Here is a 19124-nt window from a genome sequence, read left to right on the forward strand (position 1 = left end):
TCAGCCTGTGCCCAGCAGGCCAGGAGGGGCTGGGACAGAGTGACAGCCAGGGAGCCTCAGGGTACCAGTGTCTGTGGAAGAGACCTGGGTGGTCTGTGCTCTCTCTGTCCAGGGGGCCAGGGCTGGCTGGGTTCCGGGGCACTTCCTCCCCTCCCCGTATCCCTGTGCCTGTGTGCCTGGGGCACAGAGGGCCTGCGGGGCGGTAGCGTGGCCCTGGAAGGGATGTCAGGACAACAGGCCCTTGTGTTGTGCCCAAGATTGCTAATCCGATAAACCACCAAGGAGCCCACACCGATGCAAACTCCCGAGGGTTTCTTTACAAGCTGGAGCTTGGGTCCAAGTGCACCGGACACAGAGGTGTAGGGATTTGGACCCCGAGACTAAGAGATGTAGCAGCTTTATAGGAGCCAGTGGCACATGGGAATGCTGAAAGATGTGTAGTCATGTTTGTCCACACGCAGGTGGCTGGTTGAATTACACTTTACCCTATAGTATCGACTTGAACTGGCCTATTACTTTGGTCAGAATTGGGCGCAGCTTTGTGTGGCACAATGCAGGGTTACAATGTGATGACCCGATTTCAGATTAGGGTGTGCCCAGCGGCTTGAGTCGGGTGGGGCAGCACCTTAAGCCATAAGCAGGTCACGTGGGGTCATAGGGGAGATGGCTGGTGGAGCACAAAATGGAATCAGTCCTGCTCTGCTTGTCCAGGGGTAAGGGATTTTTGTTAAATTTACTGGGTCCCACACTGCAGCTCACGCACGTGGGCCACCCTCACAAGGTGTACTCAGCGTGCACACCTTGTGGTGCTAGATCTCTCACACCAGCATGTGGAGGGCACCCTCCTCGCCTTAGTGAATAGGGGCTGGGTGAGCATGGGGCTCAGCCTGAAGGCCAGGCAGCACAGGGGACCAAAGAACCCCAGCCCCGTCCCCACCCAGACTCCCAAACACAGGCAGTCCCAGGGCTCCCCAGCCATGGGCAGCTGGCTCCTCAGGAGCTCCCACCAGGATGGCCCCGAGGTCTAGCTCCCTGCTGGAGAGGCATCAGGGAGAAGATAAGCAGCCAGCACATGGCAGGACCCACTTCCGCACATGGGAATATGGCCAAGCCGGACCTTCCAGCTCAGCCTACCCTGCAGCGGAAAATCACTGCACGCGCGAGCCGTTGGTCTGCCATGAGAGCCTAGCTAGCTGCCCAGCGCCAGCACCAGAAATGATGTTGTGCCAACCATTTCGGCATTTGGGTGAGCCAGCCAGAGAATCCAATAGCTGCACGTGATAGCTACATGTGATAGACACACACACACCACAAAACCAACAAAAGTTGGAATCCACCCAATGTTGTCTAACAGCAGCCGGATGGTTACATACACGACGCTGTGGTCCCCAATATGATACATGAAAGACGCAATAAACCATGACTGCAGAGGTGCTAGAGGCACAGAGATGTGCCTGCTGGGTTCCAACAAGGAGCACAGAGGGGCAGGAAGCATCCTACGGAGGGGAGGCCCCTCCTTGGAAAGGACATCATGTCCCTGTGAAGGCTACGGACAGTGAAATCTGTCCTCCACTCTTTCAGCTTCTGGTTTACCTCCTACATGCCATTTTCCTCAATCATAAGACCAAAAATTTATTTTATGTTTTTAAATTTCTTTTATTGGAGTCCAATTTGTATGAATTCTTGCTTCAGCAAGGGTGTCATTCAGGAGGAGAGGAGAGATAATGATTTTCTCAGACAGGCAAAATATAAAGGAGTTCATGACCATTTAACCAGTCCAGTAAGGAATTTTAAGAGGGACTCTTCTAGTGGGGGAAAAAAAGATACCAAAAACAACAACTCTAGAAAGGCCCAGAGTACGTCACCAGAAACACCAACTCTTCCGGTAACACAAAATCACAAAGTTCATATCTTTGAATAATCACTCTGAATGCTGATAGACTAAGTAATCCATTCAAAAGATATAGGGTATCAGAGTGGCTTAAAAAACAGGATCTGGGATGCCTGGGTGGCTCAAGGTGTTGAGCATCTGCCTTTGACTCAGGGTGTGATCCTGGAGTCTGGGATCGAGTCCCATATGGGGCTCCTGGTGGGGAGTCTGCTTCTCTTTCTCCCTAATTTTTGGCCTCTCTCTCTCTCTCTCTCATAAATAAAATCGTTATTAAAAAAACAAGATCCATCTGTATGCTGCCTACAAGATGCTCACCTTAGACCTAGACACACCAGCAGATTGATAGTCAGGGGAGGGAAAATCATCTACCACGCTAATGGATATCAGACGAAAGCTGGAGGACCCATACTTATATCAGACAAATGAGATTTGAAACCAAACCCTGGGGGACACCTGGTGGCTCAGTTGTTGAGCATCTGCCTTCGGCTCAGGGTGTGATCCTGGGATCCCAGGATCGAGTCCCACATCGGACTCCCTTAGGGGAGCCTGCCTCTCCCTCTGCCTATGTTTCTGCCTCTGCTTCTCTGTGTATCTCTAATGAAAAAATAAATAAAATATTTAAATCTCAAAAAGGAAGAACAAATACTGTAAGAAGAGATGAAGAAGAACATTATTTCATAATTAAAAAGACACTCTATCAAGATCAAACAACTAAATATTTATGCTGCCAACATGAGAGTACCTAAATATAGAAACCAATTAACAACAAACGTACAGGAAATCACTGGTAATAATACACTGACAGGGGATTTCAACACCCACTTATGGCAATGGACCAATCATCTAGCAGAATCAACAAGTGAACAATAGCCTTGACACACTGGACCACAGGAATTCAACAGATATAGTCAGAATATTCGATCAGAAAGCAGAATACACATTCCTTTCAACTGCACATTGGACATTCTCCAGAACAGATAATATCAAGGCCCACAAAACAGCTCTCAACAGGTACAACAGTAACAAGAAGGTTGATATCACACCCTGTACATTTTTGGACCACAACGCTATGAAACTTGAAGTCGACAGTAAGAAAAAATTTGGACAGACCAAAAATATGTTGAGTTTATGATCATCCTATTAGAGAATGAATGGAGCAACCAGGAAATTAAAGAGGAAATATAAAACAAACGAAAATTAAAACATGTTTCTCCAAACCTCTGGGATGTAGCAAAGGCAGTCCTAAGAGGGAAGTACATAGCAATACAGGCCTACCTCAAGAAACAAGAAGTCTCCAATACACAGCCTAACCCTACACCTGAAGGAGCTGAAAAAGAAATAGCAAACATAGCCTAAAGCCTACAGAAGAAGGGAAAAAATAAAAAAGAGAGCAGAAATAAACAATATAGGAAAAACAAAACAGTAGAATGGAAAAACAAAACTGAGAGCTGGTTCTTTAAAATAATTAATAAAATGGATCAAGCCCTAGCAAGCCTTATCAACAAGAAAAGAGAAAAGACCTAAATAAATAAAATCACAAATGAGAGAAGAGAGATCACAATCAACACCAGAAAAATAAGACAATTATAAGGGAATACTATGAAAGATTATATGCAAACAAACTGGGAGACCTGGAAGAAATGGACAAATCCCTAGAAATGAGCAAATGAGCAGAACTGAAATAGGAAGAAATAGAAAGTGTGAACAGACCCATAACTAGCAAAGGAATTGAATCAGCAAGGCACCTGGGTGCCTCAGTGGTTGAGCATGTGCTTTGGCTCAGGTCATGATTCCGGGGTCCTGGGGGATCAAGTCCCACATCAGGCTCCCCACATGGAGCCTCATTTTCCTTCTGCCTATAACTCTGCCCCTCTGTGTCTCACATGAATACATAAATAAAATCTTTAAAAAAGACAACAAAGATGTGAAAGGACCTAAATAAAATCACAAATGAGAAAAGAGAAATAACAACCAACACTAGAGAAATACAAACGATTATAAGAGAACATTATGAAAAATTATATGCCAGCAACCTAGAACCTGGAAGAAATAGATCAATTCCTGGAAATATATAACATAGCAAAAATGAAAAAGGAAGAAATAAGAAACTTGAACAGACAGATAACCAGCAAAGAAATTGAATCTGCAATCAAGAATCTCCCAACAGGAGATGCTTAGATCAATAGAACAGAATGGAAAGCCGAAACAAGATACAAACCTGTAACTCTATGATCCATTAATCGACAACAAGGCAGCAAGGAATATCCAATGGCACAAAGACAGTCTCTTCAACAAACCCTAACCCTGACCGCAGGATAAGAACAAATGGTGTTGGGAAAACCAGGCAGCCAAATGCAGAAGAATGAAACTGGACCACTTTCTTACTCCATATATATAAAAAATAAATTCAAAATGGATGAAAGACCTAACTGTGAGACCTGAAACCATACAAAGAAGAAAAGATAGGCAGCAAAGTCTTTGACATTGGCCATTGGATGTTCTTTCTAGATATGCCTCTGAGGTGAGGGAAACAAAAGCAAAAATCCTATTGGGACTTTAAGAAATTCAAAAGCTTCCACAAAGTGAAGGAAACAACCAAAGCTAAAAGGCAACATACAAAATGAAAGGAGATATTGGTAAACAACACATCCACTAAAGAGTTAGTATGCAAAACACATAAAGCAAATATAAATCTCAAGATCCTAAAAACAAATTATGCAACTGGAGATGGGCAGAAAAATGAATGGACTTTCTCTCTGAAAGACTGCCAGATGGCGACCAGACACAAGGAAAGACACTAAGCATCACCCATCATCAAGGAAATGCAAATCAAAACCACAATGATAGTTCACCTGACAGCCGTCATAATGGCTAATATTAACAACACAAGAAAAAACAAGTTTTAGTGAGGCTATGGAGAAGGGGTCGCTCCCTTACACTCCTGGTGGGCATGCGAACAGATGTAGTCACTGTGGAAAACAGTGTGGAGGGTCCTCTAGTAGTTAAAAATAGGTGATCCCTGGGTGGTGCAGTGGTTTGGTGCCTGTCTTTGGCCCAGGGCATGATCCTGGAGACCGGGGATCGAATCCCACATTGGGCTCCCGGTGCATGGAGCCTGCTTCTCCCTCTGCCTGTGTCTCTGCCTCTCTCTCTGTGACTATCATAAAAAAAATTTTAAAAAAAGTTAAAAATAGAGCTAACCTACGATTCCAAATTTGCAGAGCTAGGTATTTACCCTGAGGACACAAAAGTACTTTAGTAGATTCGAGGGGGACACGCAGCCCAGTGTTTCTAGCAGCGTTATCAACAACAGCCAAACTGTGGATACAGCCCTACGTCCATCGGCAGATGAACGGGCAGAGACAGTGTGGTAAATATACACACTGCGACATCACTCGGTCATCAGAAGGGATGAAATGAAGCCATTTACAATGATGTGGAAGGAGTGGAAAGAATTTATGCTAAATGAACTCAGAGAAAGATAGATACCAAATACCATACAATTGCATTCACAGGTGAATTTTAAGAAACCAAACAAACTGGTAAAGGGGCTCAGGGGGGATGAGAGAAGCAAGCCAAGATACCCACTCTTAACCACAGAGAATAAACTAATAAATACCAGAGGAGGGTGAGGGGATTGGGAATCAAGGGATGGGGACAGTGGAGGGCACCTGTGACCAGTACCAGGCGTTGTATCCAAGTGTTGAATCACTAAGTGGTAAACCTGAAACTATATCATACTGTGTTTACAAACAGGAATTCAAGTAAAACTTTAAAATAATAATTGGTAGTATTGATGAAACATGTGCGCACTAGAGAAAAAATCAGAAAGGCAACTAAAAATCCAAATAAAGAGTATTTAGAGCCACAAATCCCCTCCTTAGCTCAGCTTGGAAGAAGTCTGTAATGTCTATTCTGACCCCATCAGAAGCCTGGATTTTGAGTCTCTGGGGAGGCCACTAATTCGGTGGAGTCAGGCTATCTTTGAACCCAAAACCTAAATAGAGTGCATAAAACTCAACGACCCAAGATACTAGGAGTCCCAGTGCAGGCACATGCCAGGACCCAAACTCTAACCATACACAGACATAACCCTAACCCTACACTTAATCCTAATGTTAAACTAACCCTTAAACAAGACCCATCACTAATCGACAACCAAACACAAACCCCAAGACCAAAACACATTCAGTGAACCTTCCTGCCAACCCTCACCCTAACTCCTAAAACTATTCGAAACCCTTATCCCTGACCCCTGTCTTAAATCTAACCCTAACCTCAACTTAATGTACTCAAATCCTATTCCTAACCTTAACCTGTACCCTAACCCTAACCCTCTAATACTAATCCTATCTCATACCCCAAATGGTACTCTAATTTGTACCCTAAAACTAACTCCTAAACCACTCCCTAAACCTATCTCTTACCCTGACCTGACCCTAATCCCTAACTAAACACTAACCCTAACCCTAGCCCTAACCCCTATCCTAAACCTAATCCTCGCCCTAACCCTAAACATAGCCATAACTTTTACCCTAACCCCTAACACTTACCCCTAACCCTAACTCACACCCTAACCCCTAACCCTAAATGCAAACCTAAGCCCAACCCTAACTGTAACCATAACCCTAACCCCACCTCCAAACCTCCTGTCCTAATCCCTGAAGCCTAAACCCTAAACCTAACTGTAAATCCTGTCACTAACCCTAACCCCTTTCCCTAATCCCTAACCCCCATCTTAACTCCTAACCACTGACTCTTAACCTTATCCCTCACCCTAACCTGTATTCCTGTATACAGCTTAATCACAAACACCTAACATCTAACCTAAGCCTAACCACCAACTGCCTCCCCTCCCGACCCTACCATTCATTCTACCCATTCACTTACCCTGTGGTTCTGAGGAGTCCCTTCTGATGTGGACGTGGCCCCCAACGGCACCTCCAGAGTCCTCCAGGGGGTCCTGAGGAAGCAGGGCTCCTGTGAGTATGGACATGGCCCCAATTGTTCCTGAGTCATAGTCAGAGGGTCCTGAGGATGCTGGGTCTCCTGTCACTGTGGACTATGCCTCACATCGTCTGGAAGCCTCACAGCAGATCCTCAGGTGGCCCGGGGCTCCTGTCAGCCTGGACATGGCCACACGTCCCCCAGAAAACTCACCACACGTCCTGAGGAGCTGTGGGCTCCTGTCAGCATAGACGCAGCCCCATATTTCCCGAAGCCAAAGTGCATGTCCTGAGGAGGACGGGGGTCCTGTTAGTGTTGAGGTGGCCCAACATTTTCCTCAAGCCTCACTAGAAGACCTGAGGATGCTGGGGCTCCTGTCAGCATAGATGTGGCCCCAAATCTTCTCAAACCTTCACAGTGGGTCCTGAGGAGGCTGGAGACTCTTGTCAGTGTGGATGCGGCACCCACATTTTTCTTAGGCCTCACCACAGGCCCTGACAAGCCTGGGGTCTTCTGTCCGCATGGATGCATCCCATATTTCCCCAAGTCAACACCAGGGATCCTAAGGATTCAGCATCCTGTTGTGTCGATGTGACACAACGTCCTCCCGAAGCATCACCGAGGGTTCTGAGGAGGCCGGGGCTCCTGCCACCATTAATGCGGCCCGCAGCTTCCAGAAGCCTCAACTTATGTCCTGAGGTGGCCCAGGGGCTCCTGTCAGCGTGGATGCGGGCCCACATCTTCCTGAAGCTGTGGCTCATCAGCGTGGACGTGTCCCCACGTCCTCCTCAGGCCTCCCCAGCACAGGCTGGCTCCTGTTAGTGCAGGCAGAGGAGGCCTACTGCACATTCATGCCCGCTGGGTGGGGCCTGGGCTCGGGCGCCCCCTGCAGGACGCTCAGGCGCTGTAGGAGGCTGTGCAGAAGGCAGCAGGCGCTCCAGGGGCTGCACCTGCCTCCTTCCAGGCTCCTGCTGTGGCCTGTTAGCTTTAGAAACGTCTCACTGAAACGGAGCCCAACACCTGGCTTCCCCAGAAATACTTAAGGACAAGGAATTGGAGCCCACAGGATGCAAAATGAAATGTGGACCAGGGTTTTACCACGTCCCGCAAAACCCACCCAACCCTCTTCCACTGTGGGCGGGATTGCGGGCTGGTGCAGCCACCCTGGAAACAGTGTGGAGGCTCTGCAGGGCGACTCTATTTGTAACATCCTGTGAACAGCAGGTGAACGGCCTGATTTCACTCCGAAGATACAGATGAAGTGAGACTTGGGACACCTGCACCCCAATGTATACAGCAGCCGGGTCCACAGTAGCCACACTGTGGGAGGAGCCTCAGTGACCTGTGGCAGATGATGGATAAAAAGGATGGGAGATAGATGATGGTCATAGAGAGAGGAATGGAACTCAGCTATCAAAGAGAAGGAAATATTGCCATTTGCAATGACGTGGATAGAACTAGAGGGATCATGTTAAATGAAATAAGTCAGTCAGGAAAGAGAATGACCGTGTGGTGTCATTCATAGGTGGAATTAAAAAGCAAAGCATATAACAACTGTGAAGGGAAGGAAAAACAAATAAGATGAAAACAGTTGCAGGAAATACAGACTCTTTTTTTTAATTTTTATTTATTTATGATAGTCACAGAGAGAAAGAGAGAGGCAGAGACATAGGCAGAGGGAGAAGCAGGCTCCATGCACCAGGAGCCCGATGTGGGATTCGATCCCGGGTTTCCAGGATCGCGCCCTGGGCCAAAGGCAGGCGCCAAACCGCAGGGCCACCCAGGGATCCCCGAAATACAGACTCTTAATGATAGGAAACAAAATGATGGTCGTTGGAGGCGGGGAGGTTAACAGAGGACCTGCATGAAGGAGGTCACGTGATGTCACGAGCATTGCTGTTATCTCCAACTGGTGAATCCCTGATTCTTCCTCTGAAAGTATAATACACTATCCGTTAATTAATTGGGTTTAAATTAAATTAAGTTAAAAAAATCCGTTGTATCAGAGCACATTTCCTTCTGGACTCTCTGTTTTGCTCCTTCAGCTTATGCCCGAACCACCCCCCATGGGACTGGTTTGCCTAAGTAGGCTCCACGCACCGTCCATGGCCCAGCCCAGGGCTAGAACTCATGACCCCTGAGATGAGTACCGGAGGTGAGGTCAGGAGTCAGATGCTTAACCAACGGAGCCAGCTGGGGGCCCGAGAACCACACTGCTTTATCCTTTGTGTCTGTGACATCGTTTGAAATAGGAAAGTGCTGCGTCCCACTCTCTCCTGCTCCTCCAGTACTGATTTGCTGTCCGGGGTCATTTGTGGGGGCAGATTGATGTTATGTTTTTTTTTTTTTTTTTTTTTGCTATTTCTAAGATATGCCACCATGATTTTGATAGGAATGACTTTGAAACTGAGGGTGGCTTCAGAAACTGTGGACATTTTCACAAGATGAGGCTCCCACCCCTCGAACCCAGGACGGCCTCCCAGAACAGAGCCATGTATGGCTCAGTGAACAAGTCTTGTGCTCCTATGGTTCAGTCTCATTATTTATTCTCCTTGATGCTCCTGAGAAGGGAGTCACGTCCTTCCTTTCCTTCCTGAGTGCTCATTGTCGGGACAGAGCAAGGCTACTCTGCTCTGTAGGGTCAGTTTGTGTCCGTGACTTTACTGAACTCACTCCTTAGTTCTAACAGGTTTTGGTGGAGGCTCCCAGGTTTCCTGTTTCCAGTATCGCGTCTTCAGCATATAGGGACAGTGTGACGTCCCCCTTCCAGGTGTGGAACCTTTTCTGTTTACAGCTTAATGTCCTAGAAAGCCCCACAATAGAATCAAAACTGAGCCCAGGCCAAGGGCAGGAAGCCCCTATTAGAATGAGAACAGAGCTCAATGCCCTTGAAGGCCCCATATAAAAATGTACACAGAACTTGAGGAATTGCTCTAGCCCTTCTGGAGGTCCCCGAGACAAGCCCTTAAACCTAAGCAAAAACTCACCTCGGGATCGAAGTCCCTGCTCCGCATTGTCAGTATACTTGGACACAAGCTCGAGCTTGTAAATAAACCCTCGTGTGTTTGCTTCGGTGTGGGCTTCTCCATGGTTTTTCGGATTCGCAATCTTGGGCACAACAGTCTGAGATAAAAAAAACAAAACCAAAAGCATTTCGGACACGGGCAAAGTGAAAGCAGGGTTCTGAGAGATGCGCTTGGGGGCTCTTCTGTGGAGGGCTTGCAGACTGGGTGGTGGGATGCTTAGCCCCAGAACCAGAGGACCCAGTGTCCCCTCCCAAATCACGCCAAACAGCGCCAATCTCAGGGAGCACCACTGCGCCACCTGCTGGAGGCCAGAGGCGCTGAAGACCACCCCAACCCTGACACCGCAGGTGCATCTCCCAGGCAGATGTGCACCTGACAATCAGCACCATGGGCCATCCCCAGACCCCACACAGACCATTCTCTGCCACCAAGTTGTCAGACCCAAGAGGCTGCAGAGCTTCAGCGCTGCCTGGAAAGAAGGGTCTAGCTTCCTTTGTATTTTATGCTTTATTTTCATTTATTTTTTTTATTCTATTTTATTAATTGCCTTATTTTATTTTTTATGTATGTACCTTATATATTTCTTATTTTTACTTTCATGGAACATTAATTGTGTTTGTTATTTTGGGATTTAGAATCTTTTTACAAGGAGGCCAAAATAATCTAGTGGTTTTTTTGGGGGAGGGCAGTTGTTATTGTTTTTCTTGGTTTTTCTTTTTCTTCCTACTTTCTTTTCTGGAAAATATAATGAGATCGAGAAATTCACCTCCATAAAATAACATGAGGTAGTATTCACAGCCATGAAGTCCATCAAAACAAATATATGATGTCTAAATACAGTTTAGGGATCCCTGGGTGGCGCAGCGATTTGGCACCTGCCTTTGGCCCAGGGCGCGATCCTGGAGACCCGAGATCGAGTCCCACGTCGGGATCCCGGTGCATGGAGCATGCTTCTCCCTCTGCCTATGTCTCTGCCCCTCTCTCTCTCTCTCTCTGTGTGTGTATGTGACTATCATAAATAAATTATTAAAAAATAAATAAATAAATAAATAAATAAATAAATAAATAAATACAGTTTAAAACAATGATTATAAAGATAGCAGCTGGGCTGGAAAAAGAGCACAGAAGAAAACTAGAGAATCCCTTACTGTAGAAATAAAAGAACTAAATTTTAGTCAGGCGAATGTTAAAAACAGTATAACTGAGATGCAGTCCCAAGTGGAAGCCTTAAAAACAAAGAAAGTTATAGACCACAGAGGCAGATTTAGGGAACTCAGCCACTTATTAAAACAATAACATTCATATCATAGGAGACTCAGAAGATGAAGAGAGAGAAAAGGTGGGCCTTACTCATCCAATAGAAACCACAAATACCCACCATTGCTTCAATGTGGATGTAACTGGAAGGTATTATGCTGAGTGAAGTAAGTCAATCAGAGAAGGACAAACATTGTATGTTCTCATTCACTTGGAGAATATAAATAATAGTGAAAGGGAATATAGGGGAAGGGAGAAGAAATGTGTGGGAAATATCAGAAAGGCAGACAGAACATAAACTCCTAACACTAGGAAGCTAACTAGGGGTGATGGAAGGGAAGGAGGTCAGGGATCTGTATGAATGGGTGACGGGCACTGAGGGGGGCACTTGACAGGATGAGCACTGAGTGTTATTCTGTATGTTGTCAAATTGAACACCAATAAAAAGTGAATATATTATTTAAAAAAAAAGAAAGAGGGAAAGAAAGAAATAGTGGCACCTTGGTGGCTCAGTCAGTTAAGCTTCTACCTTAAGTCAGATCATGATCCAGGTCCCAATGTAGGCTCTCTGTTCAGCAGGGAACCTGCTTCTCCCTCTCCCTCTGCCCCTCTCACTCATGGTTTTTCTCTCCTCTCTCTCTCAAATAAATAAAAAACATCTTTGAAAAAGAAACTAAAAAAAACAAAGCCACAAGAAGAGAAATCTCCCACGTAGAAGAATTTCAAACAATTTGTGCAGACATTCCACCCTCAAGTTGATGAGCATAGCTTCCCACTCTTACATGTGGAATACACATAGTAACTTCCTTCTACAAAATATATTATGAAAAACTTAAAATAATAATGATAATAATAATAATAAGAAGAAGAAGAAGAAGGAGGAGGAGGAGGAGAAGAATCACTTAACTACGGAGAAAGATGACAAACACTACCTCAGCAAGATGATCAGATCGATACCAAGACTGATAAATCATGTTGAAAGTATCTATCCTTTATATGATATAATGAAAATGGCAGTATATCTTTGTATATAATCCACAAAAACAGTTCAATCATGAGATAAACGAAAGACATGTCTCAACTGAGGGAAATTTTCAAAATACTCTACTTCTCAAAGTATTCCAGTGCAACAACAAGGAAAGGCTGAAAGACTGTCACAATCCAGAGGAGCCTAAGAAAACAGGAGGACAAATGGAATGTGATATGAGGGATGGTAACTTAGCAAAAACTAAGGAAATCTGAATAAAGTATGGTCCTTGGTTAATGCAACTATTTTAATATTGATTCATTAGCTAATATTTGTACCATACTGATATAAGATATCAATAATTGGAGAAATTGAGTGCAAGTGCATGCGAATGCTCTGTACTATCTTCTCAATTTCCCTATAAATCTTTCTTTTTTTTCCTAATAAATAAGATTTATTTTGAAAATTGACTTAAATGAATCAGGCTCCAAGTGTGAAGACATTTTAAGAATAGTTAAATTAACTTTTGCCTTATTCTTAAAGACTTCCTTCGATGGGAACAAAGTAATAATTTTATATCAGAAGGAAAGAAAAACACTTATGAACACGTATAATGTCTCCTCAACCTGAAAAGCAGGAACGGATAATAAATAGCAAAAATCAGATAAAAAATATTTCTATTATAATAGACACCAAATTGCAAGGGCATTTAAAATTAGCAATGCATAACATTTATTTCCTTGACATTTGTCTTCCAAAGAGTTCACAGTGTTTCAGTGTCAGTTGAAACAGGGGAAGAATCTCAGGGAAGAATCCTTCACATAATAATAGGACCACTGGTAATAATATATCTCAGTTCTTTCCAAATCCATAAAGATGCAATTCCTGAGGAGTGACTGAGCTGTGAAGAAAAAGATGAGAAAGCCTCATCCCTCTGAATTACTTGTGTCAGAATATTTTAACCATAGTACTATGGATAGTAGTAAATTATCCTTATTAACAGGAAATACGTCTCAGATTGGAATCTGAGCAATCAGAAGGGCAGAGAAAAAACACTTTGAATCGCTCTTCATCTTATAAAGAGAAAGGACAGCTTTTTTATGTACGAAGTCAGTTGTCAAGATAGCCTTAGGGAATAAGATTCTGCAGCATCGAATCCCGCTGCACAGCTGGGACGCCCACGCCCCAGGTCTTCCTGATCCCAAATCCCTGGGCCTGTCCCCCACACAGGCTGCCAGGCTGAGGTCATTTGCAATTGCTCTCTTAGGAGCTCCGGGGAAGGGGGAAGGAGCTAGATAGGATGGGAAGGGATGCAAGGAGGCCAAGAAAATGAAGGCCTTTCCACTTTAAGTTCAGCGTTCGAACACGTCCAGCCATCCCAGGCCCCCGTGAAGAAGAGATGAAATTTACATTACTTCATTTACAGGAAAAAAACAAAAGTTTACAGCTTAATGCCCTGGAAAGCCCCACAATAGAATAAGAACTGAGCCCACGCCAAGGGCTGAAAGCGCCTATTAGAATGAGAACAGAGCTCAATGCCCTTGAAGGCCCCATATCAAAATGTAAACACAACTTGAGGAATTGCTCCAGCCCTTTTGGAGGTCCCCAAGACAAGCCCTTAAAAGCAAAACACCACCTTGGGGTCCAAGTCCCTGCTCTGCTGTGTCGGGTGTACTTGGACGCAAGCTCGAGTTTGGAAATTAACCCTTGTGTGTTTGCATCAGTGTCAGCTCCGTAGTGGTTTCTCGGATTCACAATCTTGGGCACAACACCCCCATGTCCCCTCCCACCTGGGCTGAACCACTATCCCCTCCCATCCAGGCTGACACTCAGTCACCTCCCCGCCCACAACAGCTGGGCACAGGCCCTCACACAGGTGTCACGGGCACGGTGGACCCTTTCATCATGCCTGGCCTCCCAGAGGAAAGAAAGAGGTTTCGGCAGGACACACTCCCATGGTGGCCCCAGGGCTCCCTGCCCAGCACAGCAGCTCGTGACAGGTTGGGGTCTGTGTCCCTGACGCCTACTCCTCCTCCCCGGGTTTCCTACAGGAAATGAAGGAGGAGGCCCTGGTCTCCTCCAGGGACATATGGAGGTAGACTTGGATGTCACCAGGATGTTCGGCAGCCACACCATATTTTGGGATGGCTAGGGGGTCGGGTGAGGCTGCTGGGCCAGGGGTCTTCGGGACACCAAGGGAGGCCCGGGGCCTTCTGGGTAGGGAAAACGGGGCTACTGAGGCCGGGGGAGCAATAGCAGCCAACAACACACTGCTCCATGGTAGGATGCTGGGGCTGACACCCGTGACCACACTCCCGGTGCCTCGGGGATGAGGAGGTCACTAGGATGGGGCCTCCAGGGGTAGCCATGGGAGCTGAAGACCAAAGAGGAGAGGGACGGCTCCCTGAGAAGCAGGGGATGGGGTGGGGGATGTGGGGGCAGGAACTGGACCTGGGGGCCAGGCTGCATAGCCACGGCTGGAGCAGGACCACATCGATCCCATGAGGGTCGGACGGGTCAGAGTGACACCCACTCTCGGTGCTTTATATTATTCTAAATTTTATGCATTTAATTTGAGACAATTTGCAATTTGAAAGCATATATAGTAAAATGACCCCCAGAAAATGCCCCCGGTCCAGCCAGGGCCCTGCAATGACCACACGGAACCCCAGGGGCAGGTGTCACTGCAAACCCCAGACTAGTCACCTTTAACTGTAGATGTCTCCTTAGCATCATAGAGGAAGGAGATTTCCTGTGTCCGCAGGCCCCCCACGACATCCCCCACATTTCCCACTCTCACACCATCCTCCTACATCATCATCCCCAATGGTATCCCACCTACACATCCCCCTCACACCCACACAGCCCCACACAATCCGCACTCACACTATACCCCAACACCATCACCCCTACACAATCCCCCACACTCCACCACCATCATACCCCTGCCCCCACACCATCCACCACCACACCATTGGCCCCCAGCAATGACCCAATGCAGGTGCCCCCTGTGGGACATGCTCAGCCTCCCCGGGGTTCTCTGGATACCCTAATCCCATCAGAAGCCCGGGAGTCCCATAGAGTACTCAGGGGTTGCAGGGAGGAGGGAAGACAGGAAGCCCCCGACAGGGTGGGTGCAGTTGAGTGATGCAGAGGACCCACTGTGCCCTGCCTCCACCCACTGTCCCTCATTTAGGGCAGTAAACACTGCACAGGACACCAGTCCCTAACCCATGGGGATCTGGGCTGGCCTGGCCCTGGGCTCTGTGAGGGCTGGGGTGATTTGAGCCCCCAACACAGGCCCAACACAAAGACTAATGGGATCCAGCACACACAGCCCTGGATAGCCCTGGATTCTGGCCCCAGGCTGAGCCAGCCCTCTCACAGCTGGATGGTGGGCCCCACCTGCACCCACACCAGGAGGCTGGCTCCTACAGGTGCTGGGGCCCCAGGGAGCCTGAGGCCAGGGTCCAGCTGCCCTGCGGAGACCCAGCGCAGAAGCCCATGAGCTGCAGGTCCAGGTCAGGTCAGCTCTGCTGTCCTCAGAACCGTCTCTCAGACTGAAACCTCAGGACACACGCCCCCACCCAGAGTCCACACATGCTTCCAGGTGGGGGACTCCGGCATCCGTCCCCAACCCATGTCATTCTTGCCCTTCCCTAAGGGACAGAAAGGTCTCCATCCCCAGGGGAAGGCGTGCACCCTCGGCTCTGAGCCCGTTTACTGTAGAAAGTCAATAAAGTGTTGTGGTGTGAAAATGCACAGCCAGCCCACTTCTGTGTCTCCCAGAACACTGTTCACGGGGCATGGAGAGACCCCCAGAGAGGAGGAGGGGGTACCACCTAGGCCCCACAAGCCCCTGCAGGGGCGCCGCCAGGAACACCCGGCTGACGTCCCCACGTGCCTTCCACGGGTGGCCAGATGCCGGGGTCAGGACCCAACGGACTTTACTGGGACTCAGGCTGTGCCCCGCGGGCCAGGAGGGCCTGGGAAAGAGTGACACCAGGAAGCCTCAGGTCACCAGGGTCTATGCAAAGCGACCCAGAGGTCTGTGCTCCCTCTTTCCAGGAGGCCGTGGCTGGCCGGGTACAGGGCACTTCCTCCCCTCCCCGCATCCCTGTGCCTGTGTGGCTGGGGCAGAGAGGGCCTGCCGGGCGGTCAGCATGGTCCTAGAAGGGATGTTAAGGACAGTACACCTTTGAGTTGTACCCAAGATTGTGAATCCGAGAATCCACTGAGGAGCCAACACCGATGCAAACTCCCAAGGGTTCCTTACAATCTGGAGCTTGTGTCCTAGTGCACCCGACACAGCGGAGCAGGGATTTGGACCCTGAGACTAAGAGGAGTAGCAGCTTTATAGGGGCCATTGGCCCATGGGATACACAGAAAGTTGCACAGTCGTGTCGGTCCACATGCAGGTGGCCGATTGAATTACACCTTACCCTATAGGATCCACTTGACCTGGCCTATTTCTTTGGTCAGAATCGGCGTGCAGTTTTGGCGGGCACAAAGCAGGGTTACATTGTTATGAGCCGATTTACGATTACGGTGTGCCCAGCGGCTTGACTGGGTTGGGGCAATGCCTTAAGACATAAGCAGGTCATGTGGGGGTCATAGGGGAGGTGGCGGTTGTAGCACAAAATGGAATCAGTCCTGCTCTGCTTGTCCAGGGGTAGGCGATTCTTGATAAATTTCCTGGGCCCCACACTTGCAGATCATGCACCTGGGCCACCCTCACCAGGTGGACTCACTGTGCATACCTTGTGGTGATGGATCTCTCACACCAGTGTGTAGAGGGCACCCTCCTCGCCCTAGTGAGTAGGGGCTGGGTGAGCATGGGGCTTGGCCCGAAGGCCAGGCAGCAGAGGACCGAGGAACACCAGCCCCATGACCACCCCTACTCCCACACACAGGCTGCCGCATGGCTCCCTGTAATGGGCACCCGGCACCTCTGGAGATCCACCTAGTGTGGCCCCGAGGTCTGGCTCCCTGCTGGAGAGGCATCGGGGAGAAGAGAAGCAGGCGGCGCTTGGGGAGACCCACTGCCGGACATTGGATTGTGGCCGAGCCAGACCTTCCACCTCAGCTGACCCTCCAGCTGAAATTCACCTCAGGAGTGAGCCCTGGGTCAGCCAGGAGAGCCCAGCTAGCCACCCAGCATCAGCACCAGAAATGATGTTGTATCAACCATTTCGGCATTTGGGTGACCCAGCCGGAAGATCTGATAGCTGCATGTGACAGCTTCATGTGATAGACACACACACACCCCACAACCAACAAAAGTCAGAATCCCCCCAATGTTGTCAAACAGCAGCTGGATGGTTACATACACGACGCCGTGGTCCCCAATAGGATACCTGGAAGATGCTATAAACCATGACTGCAGAGGTGCTGGAGGCACGGAGATGTGCCTGCTGTGTTCCAAAAAGGAGTGCAGAGGTGCAGGAAGCATCCTACAGAGGGGGGGGGCCCTCCTAGGAAAGGACACCAGGACCCTGTGAAGCCCACGGATGGTGAAATCATTCCTCTTCTCTTTCAGCTTCTGCTTTTCCTACTAAATGCCATTTTCCACAATCATAATAGCAAAAATTTATTTTATGTTTTCATATTTCTTTTTATTGGAGTCCAATTTGTATGAATTCTTGCTTCAGCAAGGGTGTCATTCAGGATAGAAAGAGAGAGAAAGATTTTCCCAGACAGGCAAAGTATAATGGAGTTCATGACCACTAAACCAGTCCAGTAAGGAATTTTCAGAGGGACCATTCTAGTGGGGGAAAAAAGAGACCAAAATCAACAAAGACTAGAAAGGACCAGAGAACGTCATCAGAAACACCAACTCTACTGGTAACACAAAGGCACAAAGTTCATATTTTGAATAAGCACTCTGAATGCTGATACTAAATGCTCCAATCAAAATATATAGGGTATCAGAGTGCCTTAAAAAACAAGATCCGCGATGCCTGGGTGGCTCAGGGTTTGAGCCTCTGCCTTTGAATCAGGATGTGATCCTAGAGTCTGGGATCGAGTCCCATATTGGGCTCCTGGTGGGAAGCCTGCTTCTCTCTGGGCCTAATTTTCTGCCTCTCTCTCTCTCTCTCTCTCTCTCTCATGCTCTCAAAAATAAACTAGTCATTAAAAAAACAAGGTCCATAGGTATGCTGCCTACTAGATGCTCACCTTACACCTATAGACACCAGCAGATTGAAAGTCAGGGATGGAAAATCATCTATCACGCTAATGGTTATGAAAAGAAAGTTGGAGGACCAATGCTTATGTTAGAAAAACTAGATTTGAAACCAAACCCTGGGGGACACCTGGTGGCACAGTGGTTGAGCATCTGCCTTTGGCTCAGGGTGTGTTCCTGGGATCCCAGGATCGAGTCTCACATCGGCATCCCTTTGGGGAGCCTTTCTCTCCCTCTGCCTATGTTTCTGCCTCTGCTTCTCTGTGTATCTCTCATGAATAAATAAATTAAATATTCAATCTCAAAAAAGAAAGAACAAATACTATAAGAAGTGATGAAGAAGGGCATTATTTCATAGTTAAAAAGACTCTCTATCAGGATCAAACAACTAAATATTTATGCTGCCAACATGGGAGTACCTAAATATGGAAAACAATTACCAACAAATGTACAGGAACTCACTGATAATAATACAATGACGGGATTTTAACACCCACCCACTTATGGCAATGGACCGATTGTCTATGCAGGAAATCAACAGGGGAACAATAGCCTTGACACACTGGACCACAGGGACCCAACAGATAGTCTGAACATTTCTTCCTAAAGCAGAATACACATTACTTTCTTTTTTTTTTAAAGATTTTATTTATTTATTCATGATAGTCACACACAGAGAGATAGAGGCAGAGACATAGGCAGAGGGAGAAGCAGGCTCCAAGCAGGGAGCCCGATGTGGGATTTGATCCCGGGTCTCCAGGATTGCGCCCTGGGCCAAAGGCAGGCGCCAAACCGCTGCGCCACCCAGTGATCCCAGAATACACATTCCTTTCAAGTGCACATGGGACATTC

At 47.5% G+C, this 19124-nt stretch overlaps 1 long non-coding RNA gene across 3 annotated transcripts in view; it reads right to left on the reverse strand.

The window, feature by feature from the left end:
• Positions 1-6827: 6827 nt before the first annotated feature.
• Positions 6828-19124, reverse strand: part of LOC140615620 (uncharacterized) — a 36596-nt gene continuing 24299 nt past the window's right edge. For 2 of the 3 annotated variants that reach the window (XR_012016114.1, XR_012016113.1), the window contains 2 exons: positions 9826-9961; positions 6828-8770 (listed from right to left, as the gene is read on the reverse strand). This is a non-coding gene — a long non-coding RNA (uncharacterized lncRNA). The remainder of the gene's footprint in view (positions 8771-9825; positions 9962-19124) is intronic. The other variant, XR_012016115.1, reaches the window with a different exon arrangement.

The sequence above is a fragment of the Canis lupus genome, chromosome 23 (genome assembly GCF_048164855.1).
Source record: "Canis lupus baileyi chromosome 23, mCanLup2.hap1, whole genome shotgun sequence".
Lineage (NCBI taxonomy): Eukaryota > Metazoa > Chordata > Mammalia > Carnivora > Canidae > Canis > Canis lupus.